The sequence below is a fragment of the Typopeltis vanoorti genome, chromosome 7 (assembly GCF_054136105.1).
Source record: "Typopeltis vanoorti isolate ZY-2024b chromosome 7, IOZ_Tvanoo_1.0, whole genome shotgun sequence".
In the NCBI taxonomy this organism is placed as follows: domain Eukaryota; kingdom Metazoa; phylum Arthropoda; class Arachnida; order Uropygi; family Thelyphonidae; genus Typopeltis; species Typopeltis vanoorti.
Window position 1 is genome coordinate 92,428,623 of NC_143555.1, and position 21,789 is coordinate 92,450,411.

The 21,789-nt window shown below is 34.7% G+C and overlaps 1 protein-coding gene across 4 annotated transcripts in view; it reads left to right on the top strand.

Moving 5' to 3' along the window:
* The window catches only part of LOC150104865 (uncharacterized), a 184,153-nt gene that overhangs the window by 32,109 nt on the left and 130,255 nt on the right, over window positions 1–21,789 (top strand). Inside the window, exon 1 of one of the 4 annotated variants that reach the window (XM_090396025.1) lies at window positions 7,107–7,237. The exons of the other annotated variants lie outside the window; for them this stretch is intronic. The gene's annotated coding sequence lies outside the window, so the exon portion shown is untranslated. Of the gene's footprint in view, window positions 1–7,106; window positions 7,238–21,789 lie in introns of those variants that run through there. 4 annotated transcript variants of the gene reach the window in all.

The window sequence follows — 21,789 nt, forward strand, 5'->3', positions numbered from 1 at the left end:
CGATCGATGTATCTTTCCCCCTCAGTGTCAACTGTCTTGTTATTTTTGTTCGGTGATTATCGTCTCCGAACAAATTTACGAAGACTAGAATAAACATTAATTTGCGTAGGTTGTTTAGAATACTAAGGGGTGAGACTTTTCTCTGGCGGAGAGATCATGCTATCTTCATCTTGCCGGAAGAAATCCCCTAGAAAGTTCCTTCTGCCCCCTAGCTGAGATTCTCTTTTCCCCAGACAAGCAATATTGCGAAAGCACTTTTGTTACGAACACGCTCTAGACGTGAATGTCTTGCATGAATACTTCCCAAACAATTCCATTCTCAATCTAAACACTTTACAAATATTCATTTAATCAAAACAACTTCAACGAGAAATACTTGGCTAAATATACAAATAGCTGAAAGTATTCGTAGCTAATATCACTTTGATGAGAGCGCCAAGTTTCAGAATTGGATTTTTGTATATTGAGATCAAGAAAAAATGTCAAGGGTGGCTAGTGCCGTTACCAGATTTATTGTTATCGCACAAATGCTACATATGTGTATGTGCGTCTTTTCGCCCCCCCCCCAAATAGAAAAATGCCTTACTTTTAAACTTTTCTTTAGAGAGTTTCTGGAGTCCCACGCTGCCTGTCATACCTCCTATTCATTTCATTTACCGATCTCACCTCCCTCTTTCAAGAAATTCCAATTTCTTGGCGATAAATTCTACTCAGCACATCCATACTACTCATTCCCTCCACTTTCCTGGAATGAAGTCTTTGTTCTTTCTTCACTTGCTCGCATATGAACAAATTCTTTTGCATCTATCGCATAAAACTCCCTTTAGCAAGTATGAAATATTCCCTCACTTTAGTTATCTATCTCCAAATCTCACCAATTCCTTATACCACAGAATTTTTTGCAAATTAAAAAAAAAAAAAATAGCTGGAAGTTATCGTCTATTGAAAACGCAAATCCCAAGTTAACTGTCATTAGCCAAACGTACATTGTAATGTCAAATTTCAATTAAACTCACTGAAGGCGTGAAAGGAAACGATGTTCTCATGGCTGCGCCTGTTAGGCAGATTGTTGAGAGAGAAACAGTTGATCAATATGAGGTGGGTTATTAGAATGATTTGGATGGGAAAGCTTCCGGCTGTACGATGGTATTCTAGATGCTGCTTAATTTGATCCCCTCGTTTTGATTGTCATTAGCATGCTTAACAACTTTTAGAGCTTCTTTGATTGGAGATGGAATAGGATAATAGCCTGTGAGATATCTTTTTGTTTTACAAATGTTTATCCTGTCATTCTTACGCCGATCTGCGTAGATCGGTGCATATAATCGACTGATACTTTTGAAACTGATATACTTTAAATCTCATTTTAAAATTGACCACAATAGTTTTTGATAATCAAATATTCACGATTTCATTGGTATAGTAGCTTTTTATGTTGAATCGCATCGTCAAAACATTGCGACGTGCATGAGTGTTGAATCATCATTACCGGGATGCAAAAAAAAAAAAAAAAAAAAACGATGATTTCAAATACGTCTGCGAAGTCACTTGGAAAGAGACTAGCTTTCCTCCCGATACGGACATCGTTCCTTTAAACACATACGTACATAGAAATCTGTTCCCTCCCACACACTCCAGACTTGAAAATGTTAATTCCTTTTTCTTTTGTTAATAGGAGTTTTTTAATTGGCAAATTTTCGATTGTAACTATTGACCCTAATCGTAAAAAGAAAGTAAAATTGAGAACTATTGTTTTTTTTTTAATTTTTTATTAAATGTATAGTACTAATATTCGAGAAAATACGGTAAGCTATATATAAAGAATGTAAAATATTCCGAAAATTAATCTAATTTTTTTCTTTACTTAAGACTGTGATCTCCATAGCCTTAGTCGCTTGAGCATAATCCAAACAGTCAGCCAATACTATTCCATGATTTTCTTTATTGAGCGTCCAGATATTTAATATGTAGAAGCTCCAAGAAAATGGGATTGTCATAATCGTAAAAATAATCACGGGAATATTGTTGTTAATACAATTGAAATAAAACAAACTTAGGTGGCGTCGAGTTTGATTGTGAAGACGAGATTCATGCATCAGATTAACAGTAAACGATCTTCACTAACACTACCTGTGGAACAGTTCGGTGTGGTCGCCGACTGAAAGAACTGCCATGGCACTGTAAAAAGAATGCGTGAATAATTTGTAAGCACATACAGGGTGTTCGGGATAAATTTGACAGTTTCGTAAGGAAAAAGAAAATCTTCTTTGTATCTATTAAATTTAATGAATTGACAAAAAACATTACAGGCAGAGTTAATTACAATACTATCAACAAGATTTACTCAAAATAACCACCATTAGCATCGATCATAGCTTCAATTCTGCTTCGGAACCTCGAACAAGCTGATGCTACAGTCTCCCTGGGAAGGGCCGCAAAAACTGTTTTAATTTTATCCATTAACTGGGCTTTTGTATTACTGGAAGTGCGATTGGTGTCTTTTTCAACTGCGCCCCATACAAAATAATCCATGGGGTTAAGGTCTGGGGAGTTTGGAGGCCAAACATTTGGACTGGTGAAGTCGTAGAAATTTTCAGACAACCATTTTTGACTTTTCCCAGAGGTGTGGCAAGGGGCCGAATCCTGCTGCCATACATACGGCCTACCATTGGCTACCCTTGTTATCCAGGGCTTGACTACAGTTAGCAACTCCACGAACAAAGCCCGAATTCCAATGCCAGGGTTCTTCAACACCTGTTCCTGCAGATTTGCGAGGAATTCTGCTGTACGAACGCAATCAGATCGTCTGCTAGGGATCTTTCTTCTTGCTACATCCTCGTAGTCACCATTGCAAGTCTCTAGTTCATGCCTGATTGTTTTTACTGTATTCAGGGAGCATTGGGCAGCAGTCGTAATATCCTTATTTTGATGGCGGGCACGAATCATCATGATACAAGTTATTCTCTTCCATGATTCAGGTGGGTTCCAGCTATCCATCCTTTCTGACATCTTGTATATGAATGAAGAAGGGTCCAAACTTTTAAATGAAGAGAAGTGTGTGTTAATACATGTAACTTACGGAAAAATATAATTAATTATAAATATGTCAAATTTATCCCGAACACCCTGTATATCGCAATTTTCAAGGTAAACTGAGTTTTATCACAGTGTTTTTGAATAACATCAAAGCCCATTTAAGAATTGTACGTAACTTTTTTTTTTTTTTTGCATTTCATGGAAAACTGAGCATTTAGCAAACTCATTACTTTATTTTTTTGTTTAAAGTGGACAATTTAAATGCAGGAGTCACGCATGAAAATTTTGACGATACTCTTGATTCATTCTCATGCTTCAGAGAGAGAGAGAGACAGGCGAAAAGAAAATTGTTGCCTAGTACGTGGCCAATTGTTACTCAGTTTATTAAGCGAGTTTCGTAAAGTTATTAACACAAATTTGTTTGTTCCTCTGTCCATACGCTCTATATTCTGACTTAATTTCAAGGAAATTAAGTACAGAACAATTTCACTAAAATGAAGCGGTGCATATATTCTGAATTATGGATCATATGGTTGAATTAGGGCTACCGCCATATTTGAAAACACCTACACGTATTCCAAACGTTTTTAGTAACTTCATGATTTGTTAACATTGCGTTGTTTCTTGCTTGGCGCTGTCAGTTTTACTTCTGTTACTACATATTTGGTTTTCGCTATTAGTAAACGAAAAACTCGATTGTTCTAATATTAATTGTGAATAGCGAATTTTGAATTACAAATATTATTCTGACATACTATTTATATATTGTTGGTAATTATATTTCGTTAACAAATATTTTGTTGAAATATTAAAATTAAATTTGAGTTAAAATGATTTAGATTTCAGTACTTGAAGCTCAATGAGAGTTTGACGTTTTTCTATTGAATTTAAGAACTGTTACTTCCTGAGAAATTTTTAATCATTTGCTCTTTGCACAATTGATAATAGATTCGTACTTAGCGAACTCAAGCTTAAGACTTAGAGCATGCTGTTGCCTTAGAAACGAAAGATTACTTATTCCTTCTGGTTATCTGATCGCCTTTGAAGTCTGTATAAGTTGTTCTTGGTCATTATTCCACCTCAAAAGTCAGCAGAAGCTTCTCTTGGGAAGCGACTGTAATAATTTTGCCGATAAACAAGCACCCTCTTTAGAATCGGTTAGAGATTCATCCAATCTCCTCGTGGCAAATTGGTTTTAAAATCTTCGAGTGAGGTCATCGAAGTCAAACGCCACTCTTAAGAATTTGATAATGAAGAAGACACTCCTAGCGATGGAAGGGAACTAAGTACGAAAAAAAAAATCCTTTTATAATGATTTAATAATTCGGAGGGGAGGGAAAAGTTCTTTTGTTTGGTTACTTTCCTTACTAAATCTTATAGTATACGTAGCTTGCTGTGGGCAGAAATGTTTTGCCTCCTCCTTTTGTATAAGTAAAATATCTTGGAACTTACGCGACGTCACATTTTCATAGAATCGACATTAAATTTTTTATTTTTTTTTTAATTTTAGTTTTTAACATCAATCCCCACACGAGTTGACTCGAAACTTCACCACTAGTGTGGTTTGTGGACAAGCAGAAAGTAAAATGTTGTTGAACAGCTGAAGGTTGTTCAACAACATTATTCTTTCTGCTTGTGTGAGGAAGACTGTTCCAAAGAACAGGCGGATGGAATGAAAGATGGCAATAAATGCACGATAACTGGCAGTTATATGTTTTAAATACTTAGAAGAAAATGCAGAAATCATAGTAATCAGTGTGAAAATACCTATAAAATACCTTTAAAAAAAAAAAAAAAAAGATATAGAACATCTGTGAGAAAGTGACTGCAGTGAGTTGGCAAGAGTGAAGTGTCTCGAAGAAAAGCGGATTTTTAATGCCCAGGAGGATATGGACGTAATATGTTTTTGCCAAGAAAGGCTAAAACTCTAAGTCAGCTCAAGATTTTAAAATTTTCTATTGATTGTAGATTACTTGATATTGAAACCTGTTCATTTATACGATCTTGAAAGTTTACGAACGTCAAGTATATTACGTTGTTTATGCTTCTGGATGATATGGTTCGCTAGTGCCAGCATTCTGAATTACGCGTTTATTATGAGGATCGCCTTCCACTTTTCAGGGCGTAGCTCTAATGAAAATTGAGTAATTTCGTAAGTCTTTTTTTTCGTATTATTATTATATAATAGCACATGGATTTGTTGTATAATGAAATCTCCATGGAGTCTCAGGATTTATCGTAGGAGACCAGTCTATACCACACGATCCACTGCCTGCACCATCTCCTCTCCTACGTAATTATTTTTGTTAATTGTGTGTTGTCTAACGTTTTAGTTTTGCGTACGGAAAAACGTCTCTCCGAGAGAGAGAGAGTTTAAAAATCTGCCTCCGTATGAAACAATATAACTTGCGTTTAATCGAAAAAGAAGTCCATATAAAGATTCCTCGCATCATGACGAAAATTGAATGTGGATGTTTTGCATTCGAAGGGCGCATATCGTGTCGTTCTTCCAGCTGGCCTATCCTTACAATCTTCTGTTTTGGGTTGAACTCTATTAACACTAATATTTCTTATCCGTAATAGCATTGAATGGTAAAGGACAATTCGCTTGGCCTTGTCTTAATCCATTTACTATTTGCATTTTTATTTTTTTTCATTATCTCACAAGATCTTATTACCGTCGTTGTATATTTCTTTAACTGTTATTCTATATGCAATCTGAGCTTTCAGAAGATATATATTTTTTGCAATGGCTTTTTCCAGGTCAATAAAGTCCTAAATTTTGTTAGTTTTTTCCCCCCATTTCTATGAACAATCTAGGATTAATGACACCATTTATATGATTTATTTGCTGCGAAAACCTTATTCTTTATCTATGCATTAACCTGTTATTTCGGTTTCTTTTTTTTTATCAGTATTCTGGTAACCAGAAAAATGACCAAAACATATACTGAAGTATAAAGCATAAGTAAAATATTAAAATAGAAGATATTATGGATGATCCATATTTTATAGCCAAACATAGGAAAAAAAAAAAAACTTGCATTGGTGTACACGACTTAATTTGCCCAGGAGCCCGCATATTTGTCTCTTGTAAATTTTGTAATATTATACATGTAGATTTAGGTTTATTTAGCCTGTCATCTGTTTTTGATCTGCCATTTTCATCGGAGACCAGGCAGAAACCTTTTTAAGATAGTGAAAAACAGGTTTAGTATTTTGCACCTACAGAGAGTTCGCTTATGAATTTAACTTTCTGACATAGGATTGCTATGGTATCGAACAAAGGGTTTTTACCTAGTCTCGGATAAGAACCAACCCGGAACACTAAGTACTAGTAAACTTAAATTTCTTTCTATATATGGCTGTAAAATATTGAATCCATGATATCCTGTATTTTAATATTAAACATGTTCCTTTCGTCACTTAAGTATAGAGGTATTTGCATATTTTTCGTTCTTCTGGGATTTTATCTTTTTTAAAAAATCAGTTAATTTAGTAGCTATTGTTTTCTTCCTTATTTTAATAACTAGTTATTTACAACTGTTAATTCTAATAACTTTTCTCTTTTTAAAATGCACTTAATATTTTAAATATATTATTACGTCTTCTTTAGTGTTTAGATTAGGTTTCATTAGCCTGTTTAGTATATAAAATAATTAGTATTCAAAACAGTATTTAGCTTGTGCGTTTAGATATTTATAATTGTTAAATATTATTATGTAATATATGTGTTGGCATTATGAAGCGGTGGTAATATATTGTTAGTTACTACCGGAGTCGCTTCTGTTCAAAATCCAAAATGATTTTGAAAATAAAAAAAAAATCATGGTTGAGCATTATTTGTGTAAAACATCTAAAATAAAATGGACGAAAGCTTTGTTATTTACTAATACGTAATTTCAATTAGGAGTGAATGCGAATGAGAACTGCACCTTATTAATAGCGATAATAACATTATTTAAAAGGACTCAGTCAACAACGCCCTCTGGGAAAATAAACGTGGTCCTGTAAGTTGAAATACGCTAGCTGTAAAACTCATCTGCCAAAGCTACTGCCGCTGAAAATGTGCGACACGAGCCCTAAGTTACTACAGCAAATTGGCGTCTTATAAGGTGGTGAGCAGAAAGGATGCTGTGGATACTAACGATGACTCCAGCAGAAGATAAGTCCATGATTATAAGTAACTTTTTAGCTGAAGGTGAGTTTACAGTCTCATATGAAGGTAGTAAAGTTAAGGTTTTTTTTTCCTGGAGTCCCATGTTTTTAACCGCACATAAACTGGTCGGAGAGCTCATGCAATTGACCAGCATAATACATTCGCCTTTATGACTTGGTTTCTACAAGAAAACCAAACTATAGCAAGTTTTGAATAAGAAAAATGTTAGAATTCCTAGTTATTTTTATGTATACAATAACTTTGAGTTCTCTACTGGAAGAGAAATACTTTCAAAACGAGAAATATTATGGATCCAAACTCGTATGTGTCATGTTTTTGTTTCTTTGTCATTAGAATTTTTTTTTTTTTCAAGAATGAATCGCGAGGAGGTTTAAATTAATCGAAATGATTTGTAATACTCCACTCAACACCTTTATTAAGGATTGATCATCCTCTTAAATATCTAAGTCGTAAGATTATCCAACAATGGAAGCTCTCACAATGGGAGAAGAAAAAAAAAAATTGCTTTCAATAATTGTTGCTGTTTTATTTTCCCAGAGGGCGTTAGTGTGCTAACAAAATAACCTTGTCTATAATGAGTACCTTCTTACACTCTCCGATATCAACTCTATTCATTATTTTGTTATCTTTAATGATCAAATGGATAGTGGAGGGTTTCTTGGGTGCTCTGGAAGCCTAGCGGCTGCGGTTGCTAGGAGACGTTTCCGAGCTCCACGGTTAGTTGATAAGCTTGGATAAAGGAATTGGTTAGATTTAGATCCTATTTTTGTCTGTGCAAGAAAATGCAGAAAGGATAACAGAAAAGAATGACATATATAATATTCTCTATGCTGAAAAAAATAAAATAAATACAAACAACAAGCTTATTGATTCTTACTCGCTTGACAATAGTTTATATCATTCTTATATTGTGTACGAAATTTAATTCAGGATAATACTCAGTTTCTGTTCTAACTTATAGCCTCTACAAACTCGAAAGTACTCGAAGATCTCTTTCGATGGAAGCTAAAACACGAAGAGTTCGGCTTTATGGAGAAATACCTTGGAACGTCATTTCGTTTCTGGTTGATGGAATTCCCTTTAATTTGTAGAAAGGCATTTGATGGGTTTCGCGATGTGTATGACACCTCGCATTCTTACTTTTTGTCGTTTAATTCCCACTCTTTTCCTTTCATTCACTTCCTGTTTTGAGTGCTTCAGTGTGAAGTATGACACGTACCATTTCCTAATCAAATGGTCTTCCGAACAGAGCGGTTTATTTATTTTTTTTTTAGTTAATGCGTATAATTCTCGGCAAATGATATATCCTAGCTTTTAAAAAGTGCATAGGGAAGTGCATATTGATTTCTGTCGGTCCTGTGGTATTTCTCCTTCGTCTAATTTCATCGCGTAAAAAAAATTTTAAATATCGATTTTGTAAGCTAAACTGCAGAGCGAGCGAAAAATCGAAGAAAAAACATTTTTTTTTTTTGCTAACAGTACTTTATTGAGAGAGTAGATTTTTGTAATTATTGAAGTGGTTTCAACACCTTGTTGAATAGTTATCGGAAATTCCATAAAACAATGTCGGGTGCATCACACTTTTGCTATTCATATGGAACTTGATATCTGGTTCGATTCCGGTTTTCAACAAGGAATGTTACGGAGAATTTTGCGACAGTGCGTAAGTATATATTGCTTGCTTTGTCTGTTTGTAATACGGGCAAAAGAATAACGCAATAATACTGCTGAATGGTGTTACTGCAAGTATTATTGCGCTATTTTTGGAGTGATGCGGCTTCTTGTTTTTTTTTTTGTTCGCTAACCCTGCTTGGAAGGGCTTGCGAGAGTGCTTATATTTCTCGTTCTAGATCGTAATGAATGTGTGCTTGGCATAACTGAAAATCATCAATAATTTCTCCATTATAATGAAATATAATAATGCTTTTTAACTAGTTTTTTTTTTTTGAAAACATAAATTTGTAAACATAAAATTTAAATGAAAGTGAGTTAGCCACTCTTATGAAGAAGTTTATGAGATGTTTTATCTGTTTAAATAGATGAAAAGCCGAGCCACACACAGTTGGGAATGTGGGGAAACAACATTGACTCATCCCAGCCAAGTTGCAGACCAACCGCGCTGTTGTTATCATAAAAGATGAGATCCCTTCAGGGGATCGGATACTCGGCAGAGCTTCCCGGAATACTGTGAAAAAAGAATCCTCTTCCATCATCGAAAATGTTGGAAAATATTTGCACTATTTAGTCAGACCACCGATTGTTTGTTAGTTGGCGTTATTACTGATGTTTCTTCATCGTTCCTCTGGACGATGTTAGACTCTCTGGAGTCGTCTTTTGGACGCATTGAGATTCTTTTGATGCTCTACTTCCTCAGCGCACTCACGAAGACTTCCTAACATTTTCGGTAAAGACTGGAGTTTGAATGTTACGTAGGATGCCAGGAGCCTTTATAAATGTTTCAAGTAAAGGTTGTCGAGTAGTTCATACAGAAATAACAGGGTGCTTTTCCTTCCGAAAATTCGACATTTTTCATCGGTGAAAACAGAGTCAGAAAACGTGCGCAAATAATATATATATAATACTAGCCTCTTGGACTGAATTGCTTCGACAGTAAATCAAACAAGTCTTTCTCAGGTCACATATTCGAAATGAGTGTTAGTTTCTTGTTTGGTGTTGTCTTTCTCGAAGCCTTTCAATTGGATTCTTATCTTCCCTCACTTCAATGGCTTGTCACAAGCCATCACGTTACTTTACATTATATAAAGCTAATTAAGCCGTCCATAGAAGGTTAATCCCATATGTATAAACTGCTGGGTAGATCGTGTTCCAGCTAGTTTTAATATTAGGATTTCCGGAGGATAAAAAAAAAAACTTCTCTCTATATGAGGCCAACTAACTTACTTTTAGCTCAAGCTTTTTAATGGTTCTCACGTCTTAGGCAGAATTCGAATCCCCCCCCCCCCCCCAATCTTTTTGACTAGTAGGTATTTTCAACAATCAGCAGATTGCAACACAGATGCGTCGATGAATTAGGCTTCGCTTATTTCAGAGTATGATGCATCAGTCAAAGCAGTTTCATCCAAGATATTAGTCATTTTATTTTACAGACACACGCACGCACACTTTGTGTGCGTGCGTGTGTCTGTAAAATGAAATGACAGATCAAACATACTTCTGTCTGAACACATTATCGCTTGTATGATAGTCGTTTCATTACATTATTGCTCCCAATTATTCGTGATCAGAGTTGAAAATCAGTTCGAAGCACTCCTGATGCTTGAAAATAATTCAGCAAAAAAACTTGTAAATTACTTATTAAATGAAGTAAATACCACCTTTTTATATAAGAAGCAGATACTGTCTTATTTAAGGGTGTTTAGAAAGTGATTTATACCCTTTAGGAACTTCTTTATTGTTAATCTGCTACGTTGCACTAAAAATAAATTTCGACTTAATTACGCAATGAAGACCTCCCAAGAATCTTCTACCGATTCTGCTTTTTACCGTGGAGAATTATTCGCCGAAAGTGACAAGCATTCGCTGGCTGAAGTGCATAAAATTTGTATTCGGAAGTTTCGAAGTGTTTCTATGATGCAAAACATCGTCCACTTTTTGTGGCCGTTTCCTCTTCGCTGATTTCATGATGGTGTTTCTTGCACACTTAGTCAGACACGGCCGATTAGTTGCGACACACCATCCCTCTCACTCAACGTATGATTTTCTTTTCCTTTTCCTCAACTAAGAGAACCTTAAAAAAGCGGAAAGATTTGATGTCCGTAAACAAAATGCGACGAGGGAATTTTTTAGCGAGAGAAAATTTGTGTTTTGGCAAGCTGTTTTCCAGTAGTAGCTGAATACTCAATTCGATAGTTTGGGTTTCCAGTAATTTAATCTGAACAGTTTACCAGAACCCGTATGTACATGTATTTTCTGATTTTCCTTAATATATCTGAGCTCGTAAAAGTTGTCTTTTCCTGGGGAAAAAAAAAATCTTAATTATGCATTCCTCACCAGGAATCCCACAGCCAAGCATATGCTACAATTGCGAACTATTCCATATGCATCCTACCGATTAAGTTCTCTGTAGCGAGCGTGCTGAAAGATCCTCGATGGACTCGATGCGAGCCGATATGGATAAATCGATCGTTCTGAAAGATTCACGCGTGGTCGCATCCCATTTTCAACCGATGCAAATCAAACTGACTAAACATCGGCCGAATAAACATGATACATTAAAACATACATACGTATGTCCGTTATTTATATCATTTATACAAAAATAATTTGGATGAGTAGTATAAATAGATGCAACAAGTATTTAGTATAATAGAAGTGGTAACAGTAGATAGTAAAAAATAATACTATATATGTTTATAAGAAAATATCCTACAATTATGATTTTTCAAGTAGTAATACAGAGATTGATATTTAAAGAACAAGATAGGAATAAAGAACAGAAAATGGAAATAGATTATAAGAAAGTGTGTAACAAGGACCGTAGCTATATTGGTTACTATAAAAATACAAATGTAGGCGATACATCATTAAAAAAAGTGAAATGACTATCTGTGAGGGCATATGTATACGTAATATAATTGAGACATAACATTTAGAGTAATTTTCTATAATGATTTTAAAGTAAAAGTCAGCTTTATTTAGTCTCATGAGGTAATCTCTCAGTCTTTTCTAAAAGTGTAACCCGATGTTACAGACTTTATTTCATTCTGCAATTTATTGCAGCTGCTTGTTAAATACTCAAATGTTCCTGAAAAAAAATTCTTTATTTGCCTTGAGAACTACCAGCAAGTTACGGCCACAACATAAACCATAGTCTGCATTATATACAGAAATATTTACAATATTATTTCTCACAGTAATACACAACAATAAAGATTACAGAAACTAATAGCAAACAGATCACTAGTTGACTATGCGAAGTCAGTAATGGCTATTGCTCTAATTATTTTATTTTGTATTAGTATTGCATTACTCATGAATTAATATAAGCATGTTCAGATAGTTTTTGTCTTCCTTCCGACTAACTAATAGTGAAATATGTTATTTGAAACAAAGCGTTCCTTTTGGGGGGGGGTTACCCCCCTCCCTTTAAGAAATATGTCTGTTTGGCTGATTTGAAGTGAAGCCAGTAATAATTAACTTTGTAAGCGATCCTTTTTAATGGTTTTACTCATTTTATTATCCAATGTTTAAGCAATATCAGTAGTAGGCGTCTAATTTGCTATTACCCAAACCTACATTTCTGTTAATGTTTTTCACCTCCTTTTTATTTACTATATACGATCTAGCAATATTTTAGGACATCGTACAACTGTTTTAGTATTAAGTGCAAAAACTGACAAAGTAACAGACATAAGTGATCACGAAGCACTAAAAATCCACAACATGAGTTCCTTTTAGTGCCATTTTGCTTAATGAGACAGCTGTACTAAATATAAATATAGCAGGGTTTTTTCTCCCGGAGACTCGGGTTTTTCATCCCGCATACAGACAAATCGGCCCTTCAGAACACACGCAATTTACAGACAAAAAATACTAGTTGTGGTAGAGGTGGGCGGTAGATAGCGTTGATGGAAATGATTCGTAGTAGAGGTTCGGTGTAGTGGTTGAGACAGTTGTGTCCTCCCGCGATGAGTCTTCGGACTTCTTGGAGGTGTCACGAATAATAATAATAAATATCTAGTTAGCGACGGTGCACACACCCGCCCATAAACTCGTTATCTAATACTGTACTGGAACATTTTTATTTGCAATTTTAAAGGGAATAAGATCAAGTGCACTCGCCTTATTAACATACAGCCCACATTTGCCTTTTGTGCTTTTTATAAGATCCACCGACTTGACATCGGTCTCTGACTTTTTTTTTTTTTTTTTTCCGAGAGAGAGAAAAAAGGAACTCGCTGCATGTTGAAAATTAAACGATTTGATACCAAAGCAACAAATGATGCTCAAATGGCGTCTTTGAAACTGTATTCTGATAAAACGGTTAATCTTGTTGCCAACCTCCGTTGGGGATCGGCTAATAGAACCCCCTAATTCGCGTCTTACCCGGGATTCGAACCAATCCAGGTCTTTCCAATCAAAGAGCATAATCGAATTAACTGAGCTGCATGGCTCCATTGAAGATAAAGCTGGATACACATTCATAGGATCTCTAATATTTCGCTTAATTATTCTGGCATGATGCTTTATTTCTAAACAAAATGAAGCACTTTGTTTCTGCATGCAGAACTGCTGACAATCTTTAATTACGTGGAACTTTAAATTCTTTGTGTGCGTTCTTAGCGATACTTTAGTGTTTAAAAACTGTGCAAACGTTAACCTTCCCCATGATTTTCTTGTCTATCTCAATCAGAGAAGCGGGTGACGTAATAGTGTGTGCGTTTTCAACCTCCCCCTTCTTAATTCCACCTTCGATCAATACCGACATTTGTATAGCAACAAAGTGTTGCTATAGGCACCATCTCCTTCCAAATCTAACGTCAAGTGACATCGATACACCTTTTAACAGATCTCGAAGTAGCTACAGAAAGATTTATCGGAACTCGTAAAGATAGTTTTACTCGGTAGATGAGGAGGGAGAAAGAAAGATATCAGCTTTTCTTTCGATGATGTTATCGTCTTCGCTTTAACAGTTTTTGGAATTAAAAAATGTTTATTTTGCACTTTTTAAATACTGCTTTGAGTTACACTAATTTCGATCAAATTTATTCGTCATTTGCATTTAAAAGTGTTTCAAATCTCTCCTAATTTATTTGTATAAACTTGTCAGATTTTCTTTTTGAGTATTTAAGTATTTTTCTCTTTGGCTTCGAATTTAAATTTTCTATTAATTATCACGTCTTCTTTACTTTACGCTACTAAAAACTGCACACAATCATAAGGAACAGCGCGAGGATAAAAATAGTCCCTACGATTTGTTTATAAATTTACGAAAGTGTGTAAAAATGGATGATCAACGAAGTTCATGACGCAAGTGCACGTAAACAAGACTTACTGGCGTGTATATTGAAGTCAATTTATTTCTTCACTTTTGACTTCTCTGTTTGGATCAGCACTTCTTGGATGTCGTGATTAGAACATATAAATTGTTAGCCAAATATTAGACTTTTCTTTCTATTTTTATGATTCAATTTACTGTTCTGACAAATTATTAAATACTTGCGTGCGACATATCTAGTTTTTCTTTTTTTAATAACTCAAAATAAGTTTTGAGAAGTACAGTAGTTGTGCATTCGTGTACGCATACATAATGCAAAAACACTTCACTACTAAACAGGAATCCATTCTTGTTTTTGTCTACAGGCGCTATTTTGCACACCTGCGCGCTGTGTTCTTCGGAACCACATGTGTTTCTGACTAAAAACAGATTAGACTATAAAGAGTATAGGGGGCGTTACAGAATACTCGTTTGTAATATCCTGTAATAAACGCTAATGATCGTTTGAACTGTCATCAGAATCATTGCTTCCTTGATAGACTACTTTATCTGGTTACTTTTGGGTCGATTAAACTCGGTCGTAAAGAGGTTAAAAAAAAACCTCTACCTGTTCCACAAGTGATTAGGACGGGATGTTATTTCCTCCTTCTTTCCTTCCTTTTCCGAGAATCTTTCTCTCACTTACTTTCTGCGAGATTAAATGCGAAAAAAGTAGAAGCTTCCATTTCCAAGATATCCTATTGACAATCGATAGTATAAATCGATTCTCGCCAGGTGGCGTACGATTAGTAAAATTGAGAAAACATTTCCAATATCAGGTTTCGACGAGATATTAAAATTTCAAGACAAATTTTGAAGATTTCCTGTCGTTTTTACTTTGAGGAACTTAAAAAAAAAAAAAAAAAAAAAAAAAAAGTTGGGTATGGAACTAGTTGGGAATATTTTGCCTAGTAAACGCTTCGTTGCCTTAGAAACCGTATCTATTCGCAGAAGTATATGCATGGAAATGATGTTTTGAATCCGTGGGATTTATCGCCATAGAAAGAGTTTCACTCATCTATGAATGCTTAATACACCGCATCAGAAACGTATAAATGCCTGTATTATTCGCTGCTTAGCCCATTGTCAGTTTGCAACAAAATGCATAAAATTCAATGCGGTGATTCAAAATGAAAAGGAGGCCAAGTGTAGAAAAGCATAAATTTAAACGTGGCTATATTTTAAATAAGCTACATTTATGGTTGCTCTTTTAACACTTTCTAAATGTATTGCATGCACGTTGTTAAGACTGTCGCTTGAAAAGATTTTGTTTATTGAAAATGATGCATTTAAAATAAGAGAAAATAGACTTAAATATTGTGGATAAATATGAAATAATTAAAAAAGGAAAAAAACATAGTTAAACGGTAGAAAGTTAAATAAAGATGATCAGTTGTCTACTTTTATACTTCATTGTTTTTCCCTAAACTCTAATTGTAAATATTAAGATAATAACTCACTTTTTTTTTACTATTTCTTGATTATGTATGAAAATAGCACAATTTTTTTATTCTACATACATGAAACATTTAAGATTAAAGTGTCTTTTAAACGCTTTTTTTTAAATAATTCGCAGTTTTTTTTAGAAATCCCTCATTTGTTTTCAGAGAGAAGAAAGAAGAGATCAGGTTAATGAGCTTAGATGATTAATTATCCTATTCAGAGTGTGCAATTAGTGTTTCGTTTTCTATTCAGATACTCTTCCGATGTTCAGTATCATAAAACAATGTTAATAACACTTTATTATGTCATAAACAACTAAACTTTTATAAACGATAAAATGTTTTTGGTCTAAAGGAAAATCTCTAAGCCTAATTCAGAGGAGTCTTGTACTATAAGCAGTCTTAAGACTTCCGTGATCGTCTGTTTTATACAGGATAACATACTATAAAAAAACACAAAACAAATATCTAATTAGATGCCAAAAAACAAAGCATATCCACGGTGTGAAGAAAATAAAATGAAACTACATGAAAGAAGAGATAAAATTAGTTTTCTTAATTTGCCGAGCGAAACGAAGCGTATCACAGGCTACCATCTGCTGGTATTAATAGGAAAAAGTCGCGAACTAAGAAGAATGTCAAAGGTTCTAGGAAACATTCAGGCAATGTTTTCGTGTTCATATTAAAGGCAAACAGTATTCAAATACTTGATGAAAGATAAGCAGCGTAGTGTTTGGTAAGGGAGTAAAGTCATCGGACTTCTTTATTTTCGGTTTTACTGTGTAGTTCAAATACGTCACTCGGAAAAACGGGGGTTTCGCTTTAAATTGACTTTTTACGATCCGTTGAAATGCGTTTTCAGGCCAAAATAACCATTTCGCTCCTATATTTGATGTCAGTTGAAAAGGGCATATACAGGTACTTTTATGACTCATTTTTAATATTGTTCGTACTAAATTATTATATCTAGTTATTTTGCTTCATGTTTCGCTTGATTTATGTAATTCAAACGCCTAGAAAGCATTAAAGCAAAAAAAAAAAAAAAGCGTAGCACCTCTTTAGATGTCTTGTCCTCAGTATCGTGATTGGAATAACGAGGATTAACATCCTCCGATTGGAAAAGCCTGAGTTCGATTTGTCCTGAGAGGAATCTTTCAATTTAAGGTGAATTAGCAAATCGGCCACAGAACAGACGCAGCTTACAGACAAAAGATATTGTCGATGAGTGGTAAATGGAAAGTTAAGCAGCAGAGATAGTGGGTTGAGTGGAATGCCCTCAGCAATGAGTACTTGGCGCGTAACAATAATTATCGTTTCTCGACTGGATGTATTTTAATAAAATTTGTGAATCCACCGTAATTTTGTTTATTCCCTTTTTTTAGGTGATTTTGAGAAAATATTCAAAACGATGTAGAATAAACTGTTTACAGGTACATAGGGGGCCAGAAAACGTCTTTAGGTTCAATTGTCGTGATAATAACTGTTTCCATACTTGTCTGAGAATTTGATTAATACAGTAATTTCTTTCTTTTTTTTTTTTTTTTTTTTTTTTTTTAATTTTCTGTCTGTTCAAAGTGATGTTTTGAAAAAAAAACAACTTTTTTACTAAAATAAAGAGCCAAAAGACTTCAGTTCGGCGATTCAAAATTATATAAATCAAGTGGATATTAAATCCAGCATTATTTCAAATCCGAATGTAGAAACTATGAAAGTTTCGTAAAAGTAAGTTGACCAGAGAGCTTATGGAAATACACTTGCTCTAGTTTTTACTAGCTGTCCTAGCGCTGACCATATAGAAGACATGAGCGTTCCAAGTGTCATATATTCGCCTTTTATTGGTCCATTTTGATAAGGTTTCACTTAACTGACAGTTGCTTCGAACTGGTTGGTTCTCTTCAGAGACCAGACAGAAACCTTAAGAGAGCAAAAACTTTCAGTACTAAGGAACTTTTAGTAAATACTTTACGTTTCGTAAGCGACCGAGAGTCGCTTACGAAAAATACGCCTCTCCGACACTTCAAGTTCCTTAGTACTGAACGAAAGTTTTTGCTCTTAAGGCTTCTTCTGGTCTGGCTCCTGCTGGGGGGGGGGGGTGCCTTGCTTGAGAGAGAGTAAATTGAGTCTCTGGGGATTTGCCTTTTTCCGGTATAGCCTCTATCGGGGCCGTGTCGGTGGGTGAAGTCAACGCTGAGTTGGACCATTTTTCGGTCACTCGTAGGGAGGGATCACCTAATTTTTAGAGTGGTGCTTTACTTAAACAGCACTTGGTCTCTGAAGAGAACCAACCAGTTCGTTTTGATTTATATAACAAAGAACTTATTTATTAAAACAATGCTGATCAGCGTTTTTTTTCTAAAAAAAAAAATTTTAGATTCAAAAGAAAATCCAATTTCCTTTACATAAATTCACTATTGGAATATCTTAGATACCCTGATGTCCCGATTCCAATATGTATTGGGACAGTGGCAAAAGTGGTCGTTTACCAAACACCACTATCACAAAGTCCTAAAATCACATCATAATCAAAATAGTAACGGTAATAAAAGTTCCGAAAACTCCCTGTGGATGCATTTTTAATATTTTCAGATGAAGAATTATGATAGAAACCATCGTTTGAATAACATTGATGAACACCGTACTAGCGCACAATCCACTCTTAGATAGAATTATGCATGTAGTGTTTCGAAGTTATTTTTGGTGGACCTGGCTCGACATGAATTGATTAAATCCACAGAGTAGTTTAAATATTCAATTTCGTTTTGGAGAATGACTTTCTAATTAAAGATGGCGTTCACTGGCTATTATTTAATGACAAAGCTATTAGGAACTATTTCGCAGAAATTTATTAATTACTGCATTTTAATTATTTCAGGAAGTTCTCTAATAAGCACTAAGAGTTTGCGTTTCTGTGTACAAGAACGAAAATTACCTTTTACTAAGTACACAGCTGCATCATAACTTATCCAATCCACTAAGCGTAAAAAGGTTTCAAATGGCAATGTTTTTATTTTTTTCTAAATACGAGTTAGTCTATAATTTCCCCTACATATATCTTTTCTCAAGCTAAGTGTTTAGTAGACAATATTTCTGTGGATGAGACATCGAATTTATTAATTACCACAAGATTCAGCTGCAATCAATTCACCTAGAAATATAAACGATACCTCCAGCAATTTCAGAAGTATGATAGTGTAAGACCAGCAGGTATTACACTATCATACTTCTATTTAATTAGAGTAAGGTGAACTCCAATTGCTTACGGCTTTTAGATGTCTCAGAAAGTTTAGCACAATTTGTAAAGTTGAAACCACTATAGAAAAATGCAGCGGCATTTTTCTATTCCTTTTAATACATCAAATCCCTTATTCTAGCCAACCTTGCCTGTTTTTACATTATAGCTCGATTGTAATATAATTCTAACAATAAATCTGTGATCTGTTTGTATCTGACGTTGTCCTTCAACTCTTAAGTTGATAACCAATCTGTACACCAGCTGCTGGAAAATGTTTAAAATTTATCCTAATGTGCCCAAATGTTCATTTGATTTTACAAAAAAATGAATTAGAAAAACAAAGCATCGGTTTTTGATACCTGTCAGCAAGGGCGGCTCGTGCATAGGCACTACGGAACTGTAGCACCCCCAATTTTTCTCGATATATAAATATATTTATATTTGCTTGTAATATTTGATTTTATCACTAACAATCCTATACAATTCTCTTATTTTTTATAAAAAAATAAAGATCCATCTTGTAGCACTTAGGAGGGAGAAGGAAGGTTACAGCACTGTGTTTACCAGTGTCATATTGCTACGCGCGCAAGCATATGCACTTCATAATGAGATGCGAGCTAATGCGGCACTGTCAGTCGCGCAGTTCCACTGTTGTTTATATACAGTTTGCGCCAGTAGTAGTGTTCGTAGTGCTTACTCCGTCTTTTTAAATATTTGGACATTACAATTAAAGGATTTAATTGTAATGTCCAAAAATTGTAAAAGTCAAATTTAAACATTGCCTTGAATTCTGCCATCTAATTAACGAATTATAATCCACATAGATTTTATTATTTTAAAGTGTAGCGAAAACAGGCAGATGATTACGTTTAGACAGCTGTCTTTTTAAATATTTTGCAGTGATTTTCAGTAATTTTTTTTCAACTTACTGATGTTCTTGTCATTTACTTACCTTCCTTCAGTAATACTCCTTAACTTTACTAAGGGAAATAAGTTATCAGATCTCCTATTTTTATGTAGTTCCTTCCACCATTGCGATATTTTCGGAACTCGTAAACAGATCTTTAGAGAAAATTTTTCAATCAAGCGCCATCTTACCGTAGTAATTCATAAATCTTCATCAGAAACAGTGATCAGACGAATTACTGAGATGGTAACACCCGAAAAAGAATCGGTAACAAATGATCACAAGCCAATCCCGATACTGTTGCAATTAAAAATGATACTTGATACTTTAAAAGTGGTGTAAATATAGAAATATAATTTGAAGTACCTCTTTTGTATTAATTACATTGCCTTAGCTAAATTAGGCTTCATGAACCGTTTACATCTGCTTATTTTATCCCTTTTTCTTTGTTACTTTATTTTTGTTCTTTCTTTTATTATTTCTTGATAGCCATCCTATCATTTTAAAAACATTCACCTATAACGTACTCACTATATCCATTGGGGCAGCTTATTCCATTCACTCACTAACTACACGCCAAGAAAAAGAAAAACATCTGGACTTCGCATTCTTATTGATCCCCCACTCCCTTATCTTCTAGGGATGATCCTGAGTTCTCCCCGATCTTCCATGAACTGCAAAAGTTCCCGGGTATCTATACTCTAAGAACATCTTACTAACGTGTGTTTCCATATCTCCTCATCTATTTGGAGACCACATTGCTCATATGATTTTAGTTTGTGTGTGCTGGACCTTTTTTCACTGTTTGTTCACTTCTAGTAAAGTGTGTGTGTGTGTGGGGGGGGGATTATCTCCTGTATCACTACAAGTTAGCGCTCTTTTCAACATTGCAGGATAATGCAGTAACACCAAGTTCAACTTTTCGTGTTTGCAATTACTATAAAGATGTTTCTTTTATCTTTCTACAAAATCAAACCTTCTGTCATTTAGAATATTTATTATAGGGGTTTACATTATTCGTTTTATTTCTAACAAAGCGGCCATTCGATGTACTGCATATGGATTCCAACGTTAAGACGTTTTTGCAGTACGCGTTTACGTTAAAAGACGTGCAACCCCATTTGGGATGATCATCTTTATTTTTATTTTTCCGCTCCTGTCTCACAGATCTTAAATTGTTACCATTGCTGAATGTACGGTTTATTTTTCTACTGCATGCAACCGCTACAGATGGTTTCCATTGCTCATTCATCCCTGTGTGGCTGAAACGGACGAATGAAAACTATCTTTTGGTTTATTCACGTGCACATCCTTCTCTTGTAGCTACGGCTGTTTAGCAGACGTAATAATTCAAAGCAGAGCTCTGTATATCCGAATGATATATTTCTTCTGTTTTTTTTTTTTGTTAAGAAAATGAAAAAAAAAAAGTGATTTTGGCGTCTGTGAGGAATTATTTTGCAATCATATTTAAACATTTCTAGAAAGGCTTTTTTCTTCTTAAACTTTTTAGCATATAACTCATTGGTCATAAAGTTTGGTCTTTTTATAGAGCCAGAAAAAAAAATGTATAAGTTACAGTAATGCCTCGCCAACACTTCCGACTTAGCCCCTCTGACATGTGGGAGCCATTGCGGACTATACTAGGATATTAAGAACTTGAAAAAATGGAAGCACCTACGTAAATACTTAAAAATAATAGCAAAAATTAATTCTTTCTCGTTGCAGTAGGAAATTTTCTTTCCCTTATACTATCGCGTAATCGTCTACTTTTACCTGAGAAGTTCTGTATAAATTATCACTAGAGGAAGGTGAGGTTTATTTTAGGCTGCGTTGGTTTTCTGGAAACACAACCCTAATATCATCTTTGTTGTACTAGGGAAAACGAGGTTATTATAATATTTCTTCTGCACTGTGTTTGTTCTCTCCTTCACTAATTTAAGTATTCCCCCCAGGAATACTGCACATATATGGAATTAAATAAGAGTGTATCATACT